Here is a 17,264-nt window from a genome sequence, read left to right as displayed (position 1 = left end):
AGATGGGAAGTTGCTTTGCAAAGCTGCAATCACTCATGCAGTGCAAGGGAGAGAAATCAAGTTAATTTTCATCACCCCATTTTCTTACTGAACATGTAGAAGGACAAAGAGAGAGAGGGAAACTGATGAAAGAGAAGCAATTTTCTAAAATTGAAGCAAAAAATTAACAGCGTCCAGAAATCTGACCCCAATGTTCCTGTGTGTAAAGCTTTTCTATGATTTCCTGTCACCTATGGATAGAGTTCAGGATTTGTACGTGTGGTCCCTGCCACTTGGCCCGCTTCCACTGTCACCACCCCAGCCTACCCGCCCTGTGCACCAGCAACACCAAATGCGCGAGGTTCACCTACTCACCACGATGGTCTTTGCCTCTGTTCCCAGTGGTCAGCCTCCAGCACATCTCCCTCCTTGGTAATGCAGATTTGGTTTTCTTTTTCTTTTTTTTTTTTGAGCACTTTGTTCTTTTCACTTCAAGGTCCTCGAACAATCAACTTTTCCTCTTTGGATGCCTCTTCTAATTAATACTCTTTGGGCTGCAACTAACAAAAATTGCTGAGCTCCCTTCAGCAGACAGAGAATCCACTGGAAGGATCCCGCCTCTCCAACCCCCCGGCTTATTTACCTGCTTCTTTTCTTCAACCCTCAGCTCACCGGTACTGTTGGAGCCCAGAGTAGGCTGCCCCAAAATGTGCCTCGTGACATATTGATTATTTTGAATGAAAGTGACCTAAGAAACAGCCAATGCAAGAGGGACACACTGACCCTCCTCTCTGTCTCCCTGAAAGGAGGAAATAAATCTCTCATGTGAAAGGGACACTCGCCGCATCTGGAAGTAGAAGGACACTCTAATTGCCAGAGATAGGGAATTCGGGCTGAGAAGCCTATATAAACAAATAAACAAACCTTGTTACTTCTTTTCAATTACTACCTCAAGACCAAATTCTGTTTAAATTCATCACTAATTGAGCACCCAAAACCTAAGTTTTTGTGTCCTGTCAATTCCTCTCAAATGTACTGTTTCTTTGTCTAAAAAACATAGAAGCTTCCTGCTTTGGCCACTTCTTAGGTCCTATTTCTATAAAACCTCCATGCTCATGAATGAAAAAGGTTCTTTTTCTCCTGTTAATCTGTCTTGTGTCAATTTTATTATTAGTGCAGCTATAAGAACTCAACAGGGGTAGAGGGGAACTCTCCCACTTCCCTGTGGTACCCTGCCTCAGGCAGCCAGCGGGGCCCTGCAGGGTTATGTGTACCACCGCTCTGTTCCAGATGTGTTCTGCACGAAGTCAGATCACGAGCTCCTTGAGGACAGGGACTCTGCTCCCCAGTGTCAGTACTTGGCATGGCTGGTCTTGGGAATTCAATAAATGTCTGCTGGACACATATATGAATTATCAAAAAGGTAAATTCCTGCTGGTAACCTACGTAATGGCTATTGATCATTGTCAACCATATATTTTTTAAATTCCTGAGCAGTTGCTCTTGCCCATGGAATCCTATTTCTCAGCAGTCAATTTCACACACATTCATCCTGCTTAGAGTCTCTTCCAGCAAAGCAGATTTTCCATTTGAATTTGGGATTGCTCCATTTATCCACATTATGTTGTTCTGGAATATAAAGCTACACTTGTTGTCATGGTCTTGATGTTACCTGGTAACATGAACACTTAATTATGAACCATCTCATGTGTTTCAGACGGATGTTTTTCTCAAAGAACTGAAGTTGAGTGACATGTTCGGCATTTACTTGAATAACAATAATATGGACCTTTTTACTGTACCTTGTTTAAGTAGCTAGGACAGGGCTAAGCATTTTACATATATGATCTCACTTAATCCTCACAATAACCCCTAGGAATTATTGCCACTTTATAGATGAGGAGGTTGCTATTTCGAGTGGTTAAGTAACTTGCTCAATGTGACGCAGATGGTAAGTGGTAGAGCTCGGAACCAAGGACATCAGATTCAAAATCACCCACGGTCCCTATCAATGGGCGCCTAAGAAAAAGATGGACTGAGAATGGGTGTGATGAGGACCCAAAAGGATGGTGAGAAAACTGACTAAAAACAAGTGGCTACATTTCATTTTGTTCCCATGCACATTTTTAATTGCTCTAAGAATATCTGTTTCTTTCGTTATTCTCTTGTTACCTGTCATAAAACTGGAAACTGGAACCCGAGGCTAGGAGCGATTGGGAGAGCATTATTCCTCGTTTCTCCACTGGAATTTGACATGAGACCATATATCTAAGACCACATTAGGAATCTCTTGAAAGCAATAACTTTGCAAACTAGATTACCAGCAGCAAAGCAAACCACTTTGGGGTTCATGAGATCTGTGTTCTCTGAGACTAGAATGCAAACTATAAATCACCAAGACTTAGGAAGATAAAGAAGACTCCTTGGGGGCTCCCTCTGGAGCCGTAGACAGAAACACTGTTCTCTGCAACCCCACCTGGGATTCCTATGGACACATCCCTAAAAATTCCTATGGACACATCCCTAAAAATTACAGTAATAATTACATCCCTAAAAATTATGCTCTAACAAATGGCCAGTGAAGATTTCCTTCAGATTAACTGACAAAGATTGGTAAAAAAGCAAAAACAAAAACAAAGAACACCACGTCTGAGTCTGACCATGCAATCTGCCTGACTGGTTCTTATCGAGGTGGATTTCTCCATTGGGTCAGAAAAGGAAAATTTCTAAAAGCACTGAGTCCACGTATCTCAAATGAATCAAGAGAGTGTATCAAAATTTGACAGCAGAAAATAGGCCAGCTGCTATATTTTTTTTTTCAAGGAAAAGTTCTCAGTGGTAAGGTCTTGGAATATGCCACACACTGAAAAATCTTGCCGTTAGAGGAACTAAAACTGAAGCCTAAGGGTTTCTCCATCTTCGACTTTCTGTCTCCATAAGTGACAGGAAATGTGGTTTATTTGTTGAATTTCACCGTGGATTGTTCGAGGAAAGTTGACTTGAAAAAAATCTTGAAATAAAGACAAATGTTTTGTGGCAGGCAAATATACAAATGAAAAGAAATGTTTAAGTTCTACGGAACCATGGATGATTTTTTTAAATGGTAACTGTGAAGCAAGGCAGGGCTGGAAATATTTCTAATTAGTGTATATTATGCCTTGTCTAATCAATCTTGAGAACCAAGGTAAATCAGGGGTGATAAAGCAGAGCCATTCCAGTCTTCATCATGGACTAGACAATTACCAGGAACGTTCTTCTCTTTCTGTCTCCTATAGAATTATCATTTCTCCCTTGCGATGTGTACCATGGAGTGACTCTTCCATCAAAGAATCTTGCCACCATATGAGTTGCCACTTAGTGTCATATGCTCTGGTGTCTAATTCCCAAACAAAGCATTCAACCGAAGGTGGGAACAGTCCAAATGTCCATGAACAGATGAATGGATAAACCAAATGTGGCAGATCCACACAATGGAATATTATTCAGCCATAAAAAGGAATGGAGTTCTGATACCTGCCACAATGTGGATAAACCTTGAAAATATTATTCTAAGTGAAGGAAGCAACCTAAAAGCCACATATTATATGATTTCATTTATATGAAATATCAGAATAGATAAATCCATAGAGATAGAATGCAGATTGCTGGCTGCCAGGATTCTAGGTAGAGGGGGGAATAGAAAGTAACTGCTTAATGGGTCCAGTGTTTCCTTACGGGGTGATGAAAATGTTTGGAACTAGACAGAGGTGGTGATTGTGCAACACTGTGAATATACTAAATCCACTGAATTTTTCACTTTAAAATGGTTCATTTTATGTCCTGTGATTTTCACTTCAATAAAAAAATTGCAATAAGACAAAGCTTTTACTTTAAAAATGCCATGTGGAAATTTTAATACAAAAGTAAGAGTTACGACAGTGTGATAAATGCTTCTAATAAAAACAAAATTATGAGAGCAGGCCTCCTGTCCTCCCCAGCACTCAGAAGTTAAGCATAAAGCCTTCTGGATGGGTCATAATCTTCTGAGGAGATATGGATTTAATCAAAGAACCATGACTTTAGTTGAGCAGGAAAACTCCCAGCCACAATATTCTACCCACCACTTACTATGCAAGAAAAAAAAAAAAAATTGCAAATGGCAACACTTCCGAGAAGGTTCTTTCTTTGCTATGTCTGTCTCTTGTTGAGCCAGTTGGGGGTGGGAGGTCAAAGCTGTGTCCTCACCCCAGATGGCTCTTCTGGTTCTTGGAAGCACTGGGTACCACAGCACTCACAAGTTCATCTTAAGGCATAAACCTGGCTCTGTGCTCAGGGTCCAACTTCCCCACAGAGAGCAACCTGACCTTTAACAAATCAGGGAATCTGAGAACCTGGAAAGTTCACTTTGTGCTGTTTCAGGCTTCATAAGATTTGCTTTATGGCATGCCTGCACAAAATCCTACTCTAAGGAAAGGGTCTATACAAGAGAGGTGCATCGATTATGAATCCCAAGCTACTACTCCCATCTCTTCTCTCCCCACAAAGTAATACCCTGCAGTGCGAAACTGCTTGACTTGTAAATTGATTTATCAGGACTTTAATATAACTGCTGACCATGATCAGAATAGCAACAAATTGGCTTAAGCAGGTTCAAAGCTGAATCAGTGGAAGAAACAGTGGGTGTGTTTTCTAGTGGAATTCTTCCCACATGGAATGATCTGGGAGTGTTATCCAAACATGCGGCCTTATACACACACTCTTTTCAAGTCGAATATTTGCACGGGCAGTGGCTGGCAAATAGACATATCTGAGAGTACATACAAAGTAATCCCTAAGTAATTATACAAAGTTGAAAGCAGGAATGCAAACCTGAAAGCTACCAGGGAAGTCCGTGCACTCAGTTTCTTAAACAGAGATGGACCCCTGAGTTTATAAACTCTCTGGAAATTCTTTACAAACTGTCGTGTTTAACTGCAACATTTAAAAAGAGGGTCAGGGCTTCCCTGGTGGCGCAGTGGTTAAGAATCCGCCTGCCAATGCAGGGGACACGGGTTTGAGCCCTGGTCCAGGAAGGTAGCACATGCCGCGGAGCAACTAAGCCCATGCGCCGCAACTACCGAACCTGGGCTCTAGAGCCTGCGAGCCACAATTACTGAGCCCACGTGCCCCAACTACTGAAGCCCACGTGGCTAGAGCCCGTGCTCTGCAACAAGAGAAACCACCGCAGTGAGAAGCCCTTGCACCACAACGAAGAGTAGTCCCCGCTCGCTGCAACTAGTGAAAGTCAGCGCATAGCAACGAAGACCCAACGCAGACAAAAATAAATAAATAAAATAAATAAATAAATTTAAAAAAAAAACAAAAAGCTTTCCATTTTGTACAACCTTCTCCGAGTCTCCTTCTAGCTGGTAGAATGGATGCTGCCCGACTCATCAGTCACTTAATAAACTCCATTAAATCTTCAAATTTACTCACTTGAATTTTGTTTTTTAACACTTCACAGATAGATCTAGCATTGTGAGAAGGTTAGAATTTAAATTTACATCACATGTATGCAGATACTCACAAAACTAAATTCAGTCATTAACATATGGTGGTTTCCCAAGACTCTAGTCCTACATACAGTTTTTTGACAAGCTACTGTTGATTTGTCTCACATGATTCCAAGCAGAACCAGTTCTGTTCTCCAGAATCTGCTCTGGCTAGTTTCTGTTTTATCCACACAAACCCAGCAAGCATGAGTCAGCTCTACATGGGCATAGTTTATAAAATCATGTTCCAGCATGGAGAATTCAGCTCTCAGTCCTCAGCATGTAGGTCCCATAGAGATCTCTCCCCATTCCCCAACCCCAGTGTGTTTCTCTCATTCGCTGCTGAGAGATTGTCTAGGCTTAGAGATGCTCAAGTTCACACAGAAAGCATCAGAGCTGGACGGGAACGCCAGCAGTGCTGCAGCTGCAAAACCCACATTCCTAGCCCAATGCCATCCTGGAAAGCTGCTGTCCCATTTTACAGTTAGGAAAATAGAGGTACATATTTGTCCATAAAATGACTTAGCCACTCATAGGCCAGTTCTTCCCATTCCTCCATAACTGTTAGCCGTAATAATGAGTCAACCCCAAGGCAAAATTTCCAGGTAAGCCCCAGGCAAGACGGTGAGCCTGGCCACCTTTGGCTTTTCTCCCCCTCACCCCGTCCAGTCCCTCCCCTTTCTTCTTCTTCCCAATGCCGCCCCCCTTAACCAGTCACCAGAAGCCCATTCTTTAAGCAGATCCTCTGGGCTCTGAAAACTGCCCCAGCCCCTGGTGTGTCCTGACTAGGGTTCCTTGGGGCATATTCTCTGTCACTTCATGGGAAGCAGATATGTCCTCCACAACTGGCCCTTTTCCCTCTCTCTCCCCAAGTAAAATGTGTGCATCTTCACCATGACCTTGGAGACCAAGCCAGCAGAGCAGGGCGGCAAACCCCCTCCGTGCATCTAAGCCACTGGCTCCAATCTCGCTCCTGCCATCCTTCCCTCTGCCAAGTTCCACACTAGGTATTAGCTTCTTTCCTCTGCCTTAAACCCTGAGGGAACGGTTAATGAATGGAGAATTGCCCAGAGAGCGTCAGCCACAGGCCGGGGAGAGACAGGAGCTGGAGGACTTCCAAAGGGAACAGGCTCCACCGGGCACCTGAAGAGGTGACACTTCCAGGGCCAGTGTGGGGCAGGGCCAACTGCCTGACGGCCCGAGGCTGTGGCACTGTTGGCAGGCACATGACTGAGTTTTGCATCTTACCAAGACAGTTTCTTGGCCAGAAATGTAGATGGTAAAAATTAACTATAATCCATGTAAGTTTCCACTCCCAACACCATGCTCTTCAAAGGCTCCCTGAAAGATAGCTGTACTCCCACGGGGGCTGTGTATTCCCCGAGAGGCTCTAGGCAATGGCTGGGATTAGAGTGAGGTGTTCAAACCGAGTCCCCCCTAAAGCCGCGTTTAAGATGAACCTATCTAAAACTTTATTCCCCTTCTTGTCCCCTCTGACCTCAACCCTGGGATAACTGAACACTAATCCACAAGTCAGATGACTAAAACTGCTGCTGTCGATAGTCATTATTGTACGAAAATTGCTGTTGTCAATAACATCGTTAATGTGCTAAAATTGCTGTTTAGATATCACCCTTAACTACAAATTCAGGTTGTTTCTCCAGGGCAAGATGAACTAACAGACCCCCAAGCCGTGGACAACCCCGCCAGAGAATCGTAAACCACAGACATCTTTACTCCAAAACCTCAAATAAGGAATGTCAAAGAAATGTCACAGGACATGATTAATCCCAGCCCCTTTGTTCTTTCCCTTTAAAAAAAAAACCCCTAACTCAAAGAACAAGTTGGAATGGATCTGAGGCTTGTCTCCCACTCCCTTGCTCGGCGCCCTGCAACAAACCCTTACTTTGCTGCAAACTTACTTTGTAGCTGCCACGGGCATACAAGCTCTAGCCTGGTTACAGTGTCAGAATCACCCCGTGCCTTCCCAGGTGGGAATGAGGCTGCCTGGATTCAAATCTAGCTCTGGCGCCATCTGCTGGCCGCTCTGTGTGCATGGTCTCTGTACCTGTAAATGGGATGATTGTTAACAGCAGCCCTCTGGTGGGGTTGGGGGCGGTTGGATGAGTCCCGTGCTTAGAGCAGCGTCTGTCTGAGCAAGCAGTAGAGAAAAGGTTTGCCATTTCTATCGTTTCCGGTTTCTTCTAACAAACGTTGTGTCAGCTGTGTCCATCCCGTCACAAGACAGCACTACATTTTACTTAAAGTCACACAGCTAAAAATGAGGTGCCAACAGTTCACTGATTCCAAAGAGAAAATATCGTTTATTCACAGATACACAAGGTCGAGATGAAATAGCACGATTTACGTGATCACTAAGATTCTTAGCCTCAGTTGTCATATTCAGAGAAAACCCAAAATTCTTATAAGGTTTGTTAAGGTGAGGAACATTTCCTTGGTCCTCCTCAAGGAAAGTTCTGTCCATACTTCAAAGAAATCTATGTAAGTTTCAACCTCTTCTAACATAAATGGAGAAAGAGCAACAGAATTGAGAACAAAGGAAAGGAACTATACCACTTGGTAACCCTTGTTATAGGTTGAATGACATCCCGACCCCCAAATTCCTATGTTCAAGTTCTAACCCCAGTACTTCAGAATGTGACCTGACTTAGACTCATTGCAGATGTAATTAGTTAAAATGAAGTCAGGTGTCAAGCAAGGCGGACAGGCAGCTTGTTGTCAAAAGACCCAAACTCCCAACGGCTTTCAGGGAAGGGTTTTTAAAGGCAACATTTGGGGTGAGAGTTGCAGGGTACATGACTTTCTTCTGATTGGTTGGTGGTGAGGTAACAGGGTGGTGTTTCAGGAACCTTAATCATCAGTTTCTGGTTCCAGCCAGTCTGGGGTCTGCCTGCTTGTGGTCAGCATGCAGTCACCATCCTCCACCTGGGTGGGTGTCTTAGTTTCTGCAGAACAACTCAAAGATAAGCATCAGATTGTTATATATATCCCCTGAGGGGGAGGCAGGACTCTGTTTCATTATCTGAACTATTTTTTATTTTTTAATTTTTTTAAGTTTTTCATTTAATTTATGTTTTATTTATCTGAACTATTGTTTAAGCTATCATTACTTTTCTTGCTTGACTGATTTCCCTTTCTGTATTCCCTCACTTCGCTAATTACTTAACTGTTTGAGCCTGCTCTCTGAAACTCAGGGAAAGCCTAGGAGACTAAAGGCGTTTTTTTACAAACAAGAAACAAGCAACACAGAAGGGCTTTTGTACCCGGAAAACCCCTACAGGGTTCTGCTCAGTTTCATGGCCTCCAGAACTGAGAGACAATTTCTGTTGTTTAAGCCACCCAGTTTGTGCTACTTTGTTATAGCAGTCCTCGAAAACTAATACACCCTTCCACAGCAAGAAAGTGTAGAAGGTTATATGGAGGGTAATATATAACACTCGGTAGTCGATGGATATACATGGATTTGTTCCACAAAAATTTGGGGGTAGCTTTCCTGGGTAGGTGCAGCGCTGGGTCCTGGAGTTACAATGGCCCCATCACACAGGCACTCAAGCCTCCGCACTGAATTCCCTACCACCAGGGCGAGTGCTTGGAAAGGGTGGAGGGAGCTGTGAAGAGCTTGGACATGGCCCAAGAGGGATCTGCATGTAGCCAGTAGCAGCTGCACATAACTGAGGAAGCCAGAGGTGGCCAAGGCAACACATGCAACATTATCAGGAGTCTGGCAGTGACAGAAGAGGCTCCTGCCAGCTTCACATGCCCACGACAATGTTGCTGATGCAAAAATATGGAGGGAAAACAGAATCTCGTAGCAACTGGCACGACATCTTCTCTTGTGGAAAAAATGTTTTGCTAAGAATTTGGCATGGACCAGTATGGTAAAGGCCCTAAGGTTATGCTCTAGTAAAAGGGTAGGGTTGCCAAACTGATTTCAGGTGAGGACAGGGTCTATTAACCGCAGGTTTTTACGTGGTTGAGCCAGTTAGGCTGAGCTCTGCCCAAGGAGGGAGAAACCCCTACTGGCAAGAGAGGAGAGATTTGGGGGACAGAATAGAAATGTCTAATCAGGTTGTTTAAGTTGTTTATGGGGTGAGGGAGGTACTTAGAGTCCTCTCCCAGTCTCCCCTGGGCACTTTCCAGTGACTGCCCCACTGCTGCTTGGTGGTTTGAGGAGGGTCTTAGAGGGGGCAACCCAGCAAAAAGGAAAAATGAATGGCCAACAGCTGGGTTAACCCAGAAATTACTTTATGATACTTTCCTTATTATCACTCTGAGTGCAACCCCTGAACACAAGGAAGAACACAGTCTGACTCCACTTGAAAACTATTCCCTGGAATAACATTCCCCAAACGGCAAGCTGTTTGCTATATTCTGAAATCCACCCTTCTTTGGCAGGGAAGCTTATCTTACTTAAGGCTCACAAACACCATTTAACAAACACCATCCTGCCCATTTTAAAGAAGAGGAAAGAAGGCCCAGGAGAAACCAAGTCACTTGCCAAAGAGTGCAGTGATGAACCTGTGACCTGCATTCTCACACCCCCGACCTCCCATCCTCCCCCTCAAGCCAGGTCCCCTTTGTTCTGGAAGGTGCCTGGCCAGCCCCTTCCTGCCCCACAGTCAGTCCACCAAACTGGGAGTCACAGACGGTATTGTTTAAAACAAACATTCCAACAAATTTCCTGGGGGGATGGGGGGTGGGTAGTTGGAGTGACTATAGATTTTTCTAGAATGAAAGCACCTCGGGTTTATGGACTTTGTAGTCACGTTCTCTCTGTTGGGTCACATCCCCAGAAGCACTGCTGAATATCTTCTCCTCACTTTTGGACCCGTATACAGAAAGATGACCTTCAAAAGTTGCTTTTGTCACATTCGCCCAAATCTCAGTTCACAGGGTGATGATTTTACAGCCCAGAGGAGCCCAGATTTTTCCTCAGGTGGTGGAAATCTACTGAATGTCCATTTTTTTTTGTTTGTTTGTTTTTGGTTTTGTTTTTTTTGGTGGTACGCGGGCCTCTCACTGTTGTGCCCTCTCCCGTTGCAGAGCACAGGCTCTGGACGCGCAGGCTCAGCGGCCATGGCTCACGGGCCCAGCCGCTCCGCGGCATGTGGGATCCTCCCGGACCGCGGCACGAACCCGTGTCCCCTGCATTGGCAGGCGGACTCTCAACCACTGCGCCACCAGGGAAGCCCTGTTTTGTTTTTTTAAGTAATTCAGTGAGGAAGGCAGAATAATTCTTTATTTTATTTTTGGCTGTGTTGGGTCTTCGCTTCTGTGCGAGGGCTTTCTCCAGTTGCAGCAAGCGGGGGCCACTCTTCATCGCGGTGCGCTGGCCTCTTCACTATCGCGGCCTCTCTTTTTGCGGAGCACGGGTTCCAGACGCTCAGGCTCAGTAGTTGTGGCTCATGGGCCTAGCTGCTCTGCGGCATGTGGGATCTTCCCAGACCAGGGCTCGAACCCGTGTCCCCTGCATTGGCAGGCAGATTCTCAACCACTGCGCCACCAGGGAAGCCCAGAATGTCCAGTTTTTTATGTTATATGGTTTTCATTCCATCCAACTCAATAATAATTCTGTATGTATTAAGAGTTGCCCTCAGTCTTCAGGCTGCTGAACTATGTTTTCTTAACAAAGTTTATGAATTATGGTTTATATACAATGGATTTCTATGTAGCTATTAGAGTGCAGTAGATCTATGCATATTGAAGAGAAAATATGTCTATAGTAAGTATGTCAAATGGAACTAAGTAAGGATGAGAACAGTATATATAACATGTGCCTGTTTTTATTTACAAGACTTTCACACAACAGCACAAAGCTGAAACTCGGGAAAGGAGCCCCAAAGGACAGAGGAGTTCTGTGGTCAGCTTTCAATAGAGCATCAGGGAACATCCTGAGAAACTGCTACTTAGCCAATGGGCCAGCCAAACTGGCATCGTCAGTCTTCTGTTCACTAAGAATTTTTTTTACCATGAACAGAAGTTTCATCAAATGCTTTTTTTGGCATGTGTTGAGATAATCCTAAAACTATTTTCCTTTAATCTGTTAATATGATAATTTATATTATTTTATAATGTTAAGTCAAACCCAACTTGTTCATGATTTACACATTTAATTGATAAAGGATTTTGCTAATATTTTCTTTGGGATTTTTATAACTATGTTTATGAATGATTTTCCTTTCCCATTCAGTCCTTATCCAAAGTTATCCAACTTTCAAAATGAGTTGAGGATTGTTCCCACTTTTTCTATATCTGGAATAATTTGTATAAAACTAGATTTATTTGTTTCTTGAATATCTGATAGCGCTTGCTAGTAAAAACCATCTGGAATATCCTTTCGGGGAAGATTTTTAACAAACGGTTCAGTTTCTTTAGATCATAAGCCTATGCAGTACACATTTCTTCTTGAATCAATTTTGGTTAGCTCTACCTTTCTACAAATTTTCCATTTCATCTAAACTTTCATTTTTATAGACTTAAAGTGGTTTATATTATTTTATTACATTTTAATGTCTGCATTTATAATCTTTTTCATTTCTGATACTATTTGTGTTCCTCTTGTTTTTTTCTAGATCATTCTTACGAAAAGCTTGAAAATTTCTTAGCCTTTTCAAAGAAACAAATTGACTTTGTTGATCCTCTCTATAAAAATGTTCTCCTATTCTTATTGTTATTCTAATGTTTTCTGTGTTGTTAATGTTTGTTCTTATGCTATTACTTCCATCATTGTGGTTCTTCCTATGAGTTTATTCTACTTTTCTTCTATTAACTTAAGTTCAATGGTTAGTTCATTCATTTTGAGCCCTCTTTTTTGTATATTAAATATTAATACATTAAATATATGATATATCACGTATTATTAATACATAAAATTATGATTATAGAAATATATCATATAAATAAACTATATTAATATAGTATATTAAATATAGTATATAAAATATTAACACTATCAACTTCCTTCTAAGAAACACTAAGTAAGTTTTAATATTTTACCAGTTCCTCATGCACCACTTACCCCAAGTTGTTCTGGGGCAGCCTGCTGGGTAAGACTGACATCAGGGCATTTGGAGTGTCCATCAATGGCGTCCAAGTGCTTTGGCAGATCCTGATGCTTTCCCCTGCCCCTTCCTTGCTAATAGACCCCCAGTTTTGTTCAGGTATTGAGTGTCCTGGGCTTCACAGGCCATTCCCCAGCCCCAAGGGGTGAATGCTGATTCGTAAACCATAGTGGGAAACCAATTCCCTCTGCAGCAATTGGTACAACCCTGAATATGAGACTCCATCATGGCTGTTAGGATTGGGGGAAAGTCCAGGGTTGGAATGGGGGGATTCACAGAAAGTTTTCCTTCCAATAAAAAGACATGCAAGGGAGAAAACGTTGCTCCCCTTTTCTGAATGTTGTTGCATTCAGAACCCAGACCTCCCAAGGTTAACTTGCAACTATGGGGAGAAATATTACCAACAAGCTGAGAATGGGCAGAGCTGAAAGGTAGGAAGCAACAGAGACTTGATGACTTCACTGAAGACCTATGTCTGCATTTCTTGTTATGTAAGATAAGAAGCTCCTTATTATTTAAGTTATTATTTGCAGCCAAAAGTGTCCTGCAGGTGCCACATGAGGCCAGCCTCCTGCCTGCTGAATGTCACTTTATGGCAGAGAGTTTTTCAGTGATACTGCAATGTGACCTTTGTATGCTTGCAATGGATCAGGCAGCTGGACAAGATACTCACGTGTTATTACAGCACTCCTTCTGTCATCCTGGGAAAAGCACATCATTCCACATTTTTCCTTTGTTCTTAGGAACTCAAGAAAAGTTTTCTTTCGTAAATTCATATTAAAATGATAGAGGGTCAGATTAAGCCTGTGAGAAGAAAAGAAAAATAAATGAAATGAGGCCAGAGCTTGTGCTTGCTACTGTGGCGATCCAGAGCAAGTGGGCATCTCCACGTGGCCTGGAAGGTGGGAGCTGTCCCTTCATGCACACGTCACTACCTGCCAAGTAAACACAGGCACATTGGAGTGAACTTGGCTAAGTCGCTTTCTGGGAGATAGCGTTTCCATTTTAGGGTCCTTCCTCACAAAATCTTAGAACATCTTTAAATTGTATTATTTAGGGCCCTTTGGTTGTGAATGACTGAAAAATTATCTCACACGTTTTAAAATAAATTTATTTATTTATTATTTTTGTCTGCGTTGGGTCTTTGTTGCTGTGCGCGGGTTTTCTCTAGTTGCGGCGAGCGGGGGCTACTCTTCATTGCGGTGCACAGGCTTTTCATGGTGGTGGCTTCTCTTGTTGCAGAGCACGGGCTTTAGGCACACGGGCTTCAGTGGTTGTGGCTCACGGGCTCAGTAGTTGTGGCTCGCAGGATCTAGAGCCCAGGCTCAGTAGTTGTGGCACATGGGCTTAGTTGCTCCGCAGCAGGTGGGATCTTCCCGGACCAGAGCTCGAACCCGTGTCCCCTGCATTGGCAGGCGGATTCTTAACAACTGAGCCACCAGGGAAGTCCTCAAACATGTTTAATGGCTCATGTGAGCAAACCAAGGAAAGGTGAGTCTGGATGTAATGATCTGAACATTGTCAAGACTGTCTCCTCCTCTCTCTGCTTTTCTCTACTCCTGGGCTCCATTCTCTCAGACAAGTTTCTCCCCAGGCTGGAATCATCATGGCCAGCAGCACCATCACGATTCTCTCAAGCAAAAAACAAGAATGTCCCCCAAAGCTCCAATTAGAACCTTCATGGTACCCAGTTTGGGTACCATGCTTATCATTGGACAAATCACTATGGGAAAAAAGGTGTGGTGGCTTGAATTGTGTCCCCCAAAAGACATGTTCAAGTCCTAATTCCTGGTATCATGTGAATCTGACCTTGTTTAGAAACAGGGTCATTGCAGATCTAATCAAGTTAAGATGAGGTCATACTGGATTCGAATGGGACCTAATCCAATGACTGGTGTCCTTATAAGATGAGGGAAATTTGGATACAGATATACACACACAGGGAGAACATCATGTGATGACAGAGGCAGAGATTAGAGTAATGCATCTACAAACCAAGGAATGCCAAGGATTGCCAGCAACTACCAGAAGCTACATGAGAGGCGTGGAGCAGATTCTCCCTCAGTGCCTCCAGAAGGTGCCAACCTTGCCAACATCTTGATTTCTAACGGTGAGAGAGTAAGTTTCTGTTATGGTAAGCCACCTGGTTTGTGACATTTTGTTACAGCAGCCCTGGGAAACTCATACAGAGATGCAGGGCCCAGGTTGATCAGGTGCCCACTGCAGTGGTCAGGAAGGTGGAGTACTATGAAGGGCAGCCCCCAGTATTACGGTTGCAGGGGAGAAAGGGCTGTACCCCAAGGAAGGGGGAGGTGGTCCATTAACAGAGGAAGAGGGTAAAGGGGGCCAGGCAGGCAAGAACAGCGGCCACTACATTAACATACACTGTCATAATTTTGGCTGGATTTCTTATAGGTGAAGAGAATGGAATACGGTCTTGCATTGCAGAAAATGTTTATTCCCTCTTCCAAAGACAGTACAGATTCCTTCTTCCAAAGTCAGGAATTTACAAGCCACTGCAATTTGAACAGTTTTATTCCTTAGATAAGGACTGAAGTAGTTTGATTTGCTTTGACACACACACACACACACACACACACACACACCCTATACAAACACATACCTATGCACATCCATACGAAGTTTTCTTATTTTAGGGGAAAACCTCATGCTACACATTATTTTTCATTTGAGATATAAATTCATTGGAAGTATACTCTAAGATAAATTTACTACTTGGTGGTTCTTTTTTCACCATGATTCGCTCAGAGTTTTAATGTTTCCTAATTTTACTTAGCCAGTCTTAATCAATTTCACAAAAAATGGGGGGCGGAAATGCCTTCAGAATAAACTGATTGATAACAATCAAAAGATAGTTTTCAGGAATGGTAACCCTCATCTCCCAGACATGCGCCTAGGGAAGGCTAGATAAGATAGAACAGGACACAAGCAACAATGGGACTCTGCTCTAAAGAACAAGGCCCCTGTTAACTGTGCTACCACGTTGCCACTTGAAGACGGGAGGGTAGAATTTTGTGTAATGGATTGATTGGTGAAGGAATGCAGTGCAGGACAATTCAAGTCAACAAAAATCTGTTAGCACGCTTCAATAAGTGGAACAAAATGGTTGTGAATGCTCCATTTCCCATGTTGATGTTGGGGAAGGGAACAGCTGAGGCTCAGATAACTTGCCAAGTAGTATATCATGTGACCCACCCACCTTTCCTGTGTGCCCTGCCGTGACACTCTTGCTCTGTGTTTTCCAAAGGAACCAGCAGCCAGCTTGGTTAATCATGTCTTTGTCTCCTGAAATAGACCATGTGCTCTGGGGAAATAGATTCAGACTATGAATACTGATGCCCTTCTGACCTGACTCAGCTTTGTACTCAGCTCCTGAGTTCAACCTGCTTCTATGGAAGGCAGGTGGCAAATAAATACACAATTATGTTGTCCTATCCACTGAAACTGGGATGCATCACAGGTAAGGGTCACACTGTCAATCAAAGACCGTAGAATTGGATCCTAGGCATCTGGTAAACAGAGCAATAAATATTTTTACTGTTCATATCAGCAAGAGGGATGCCTACTCCATCTTTCTTTACTTGATAAGGAGTCCTGCAGAGAGATTGCAATTTAACCCCTAACACGTCACCTCTGATGGGCAGCAAGCACTAACTTCCTGCCGTTTCATATCTCCAAGCTCAGTGTCATTGTTTAAGGTTTGATTTATTTTAGGTGTCCCTAAATACACAGGTACCCCTGAGTTTGGATGTCACAGAGCCCCCTTATAGAAAAACTTACCTGAAGGTTTAATCCCAGACTAGAAATTCTCTTCACTGCAAATGAGATCATCAGTGTGATTTGGGATGCCCCAAAGTACACACTGGCCACTTGGCGTTCATTCATTCGAGTTTTATTTCTGAGGTCCCTGAGGCTTTTTATTCTCCTGTTTAGTATCTTCCCAAACTTCAGTCATTTAAGATAGAGTAGCATTTACAAAAGGATAAACATAGATATCAATGAAATAAAATACTGTTCAGAATTAGACATATACATATATGATCAGTTGGGTTTTAACAAAGTTGCCAAGGTAATTCAATGGGTAAAAAGAACAATCTTTTCAGAAATGATCCTGGAGCAATTGGTCATCCATACACAAAGGGAAAAAAAAAAAACGCACACTTCAAACTTTACCTCAGACCACACAGAATAAAATAACTCAAAACATATCATAGACCTAAATATGAAGGCTAATGCTGTAAAACTTATAAAACACAGAAGAAAATTTTAGGGTTTAAACTAGGCAAAGATTTCTTAAGACACAAAAAGCAAGAACCGTTTTTTAAATTTTTAAAAATCAAGGGATTTCCCTGGTGGTTCAATGGTAAAGAATCCTCCTTACAATGCAGGGAACTTGGGTTTGATCCGTGGTCAGGGAAATAAGACCCCACGTGTCACAGGGCAACTAAGCCCACATGCCACAACTACTGAGCTCCACACCACAACTACTGAGCTCTGCGCCTCAACTAGAGCCCGTGTGCCACAAGCTACAGAGTGAACGCGCTCTGGCACCCTCACTCCACAACTAGAGAAGAGAAAACCCGCACGCCACAACTAGAGAGAAGACTGCGCACCACAACGAAAGATCCCGCATGCCTCAACAAAGATCCCACGTGCTGCAACTAAGACCGAC

General features: G+C 43.1%; 1 protein-coding gene across 4 annotated transcripts in view; it reads right to left on the bottom strand.

The window, feature by feature from the left end:
* Window positions 1-421: 421 nt before the first annotated feature.
* The window catches only part of SEC23IP (SEC23 interacting protein), a 103,003-nt gene continuing 86,160 nt past the window's right edge, over window positions 422-17,264 (bottom strand). For all 4 annotated transcript variants that reach the window (XR_007471492.1, XR_007471491.1, XR_007471490.1 and 1 more), the window contains one exon: window positions 422-13,375. The gene's annotated coding sequence lies outside the window, so the exon portion shown is untranslated. The remainder of the gene's footprint in view (window positions 13,376-17,264) is intronic.

The sequence above is a fragment of the Orcinus orca genome, chromosome 14 (genome assembly GCF_937001465.1).
Source record: "Orcinus orca chromosome 14, mOrcOrc1.1, whole genome shotgun sequence".
NCBI lineage: Eukaryota > Metazoa > Chordata > Mammalia > Artiodactyla > Delphinidae > Orcinus > Orcinus orca.
Note: the sequence above shows the minus strand (reverse complement) of the source record. Positions and strands in the feature narration are given on the sequence as shown.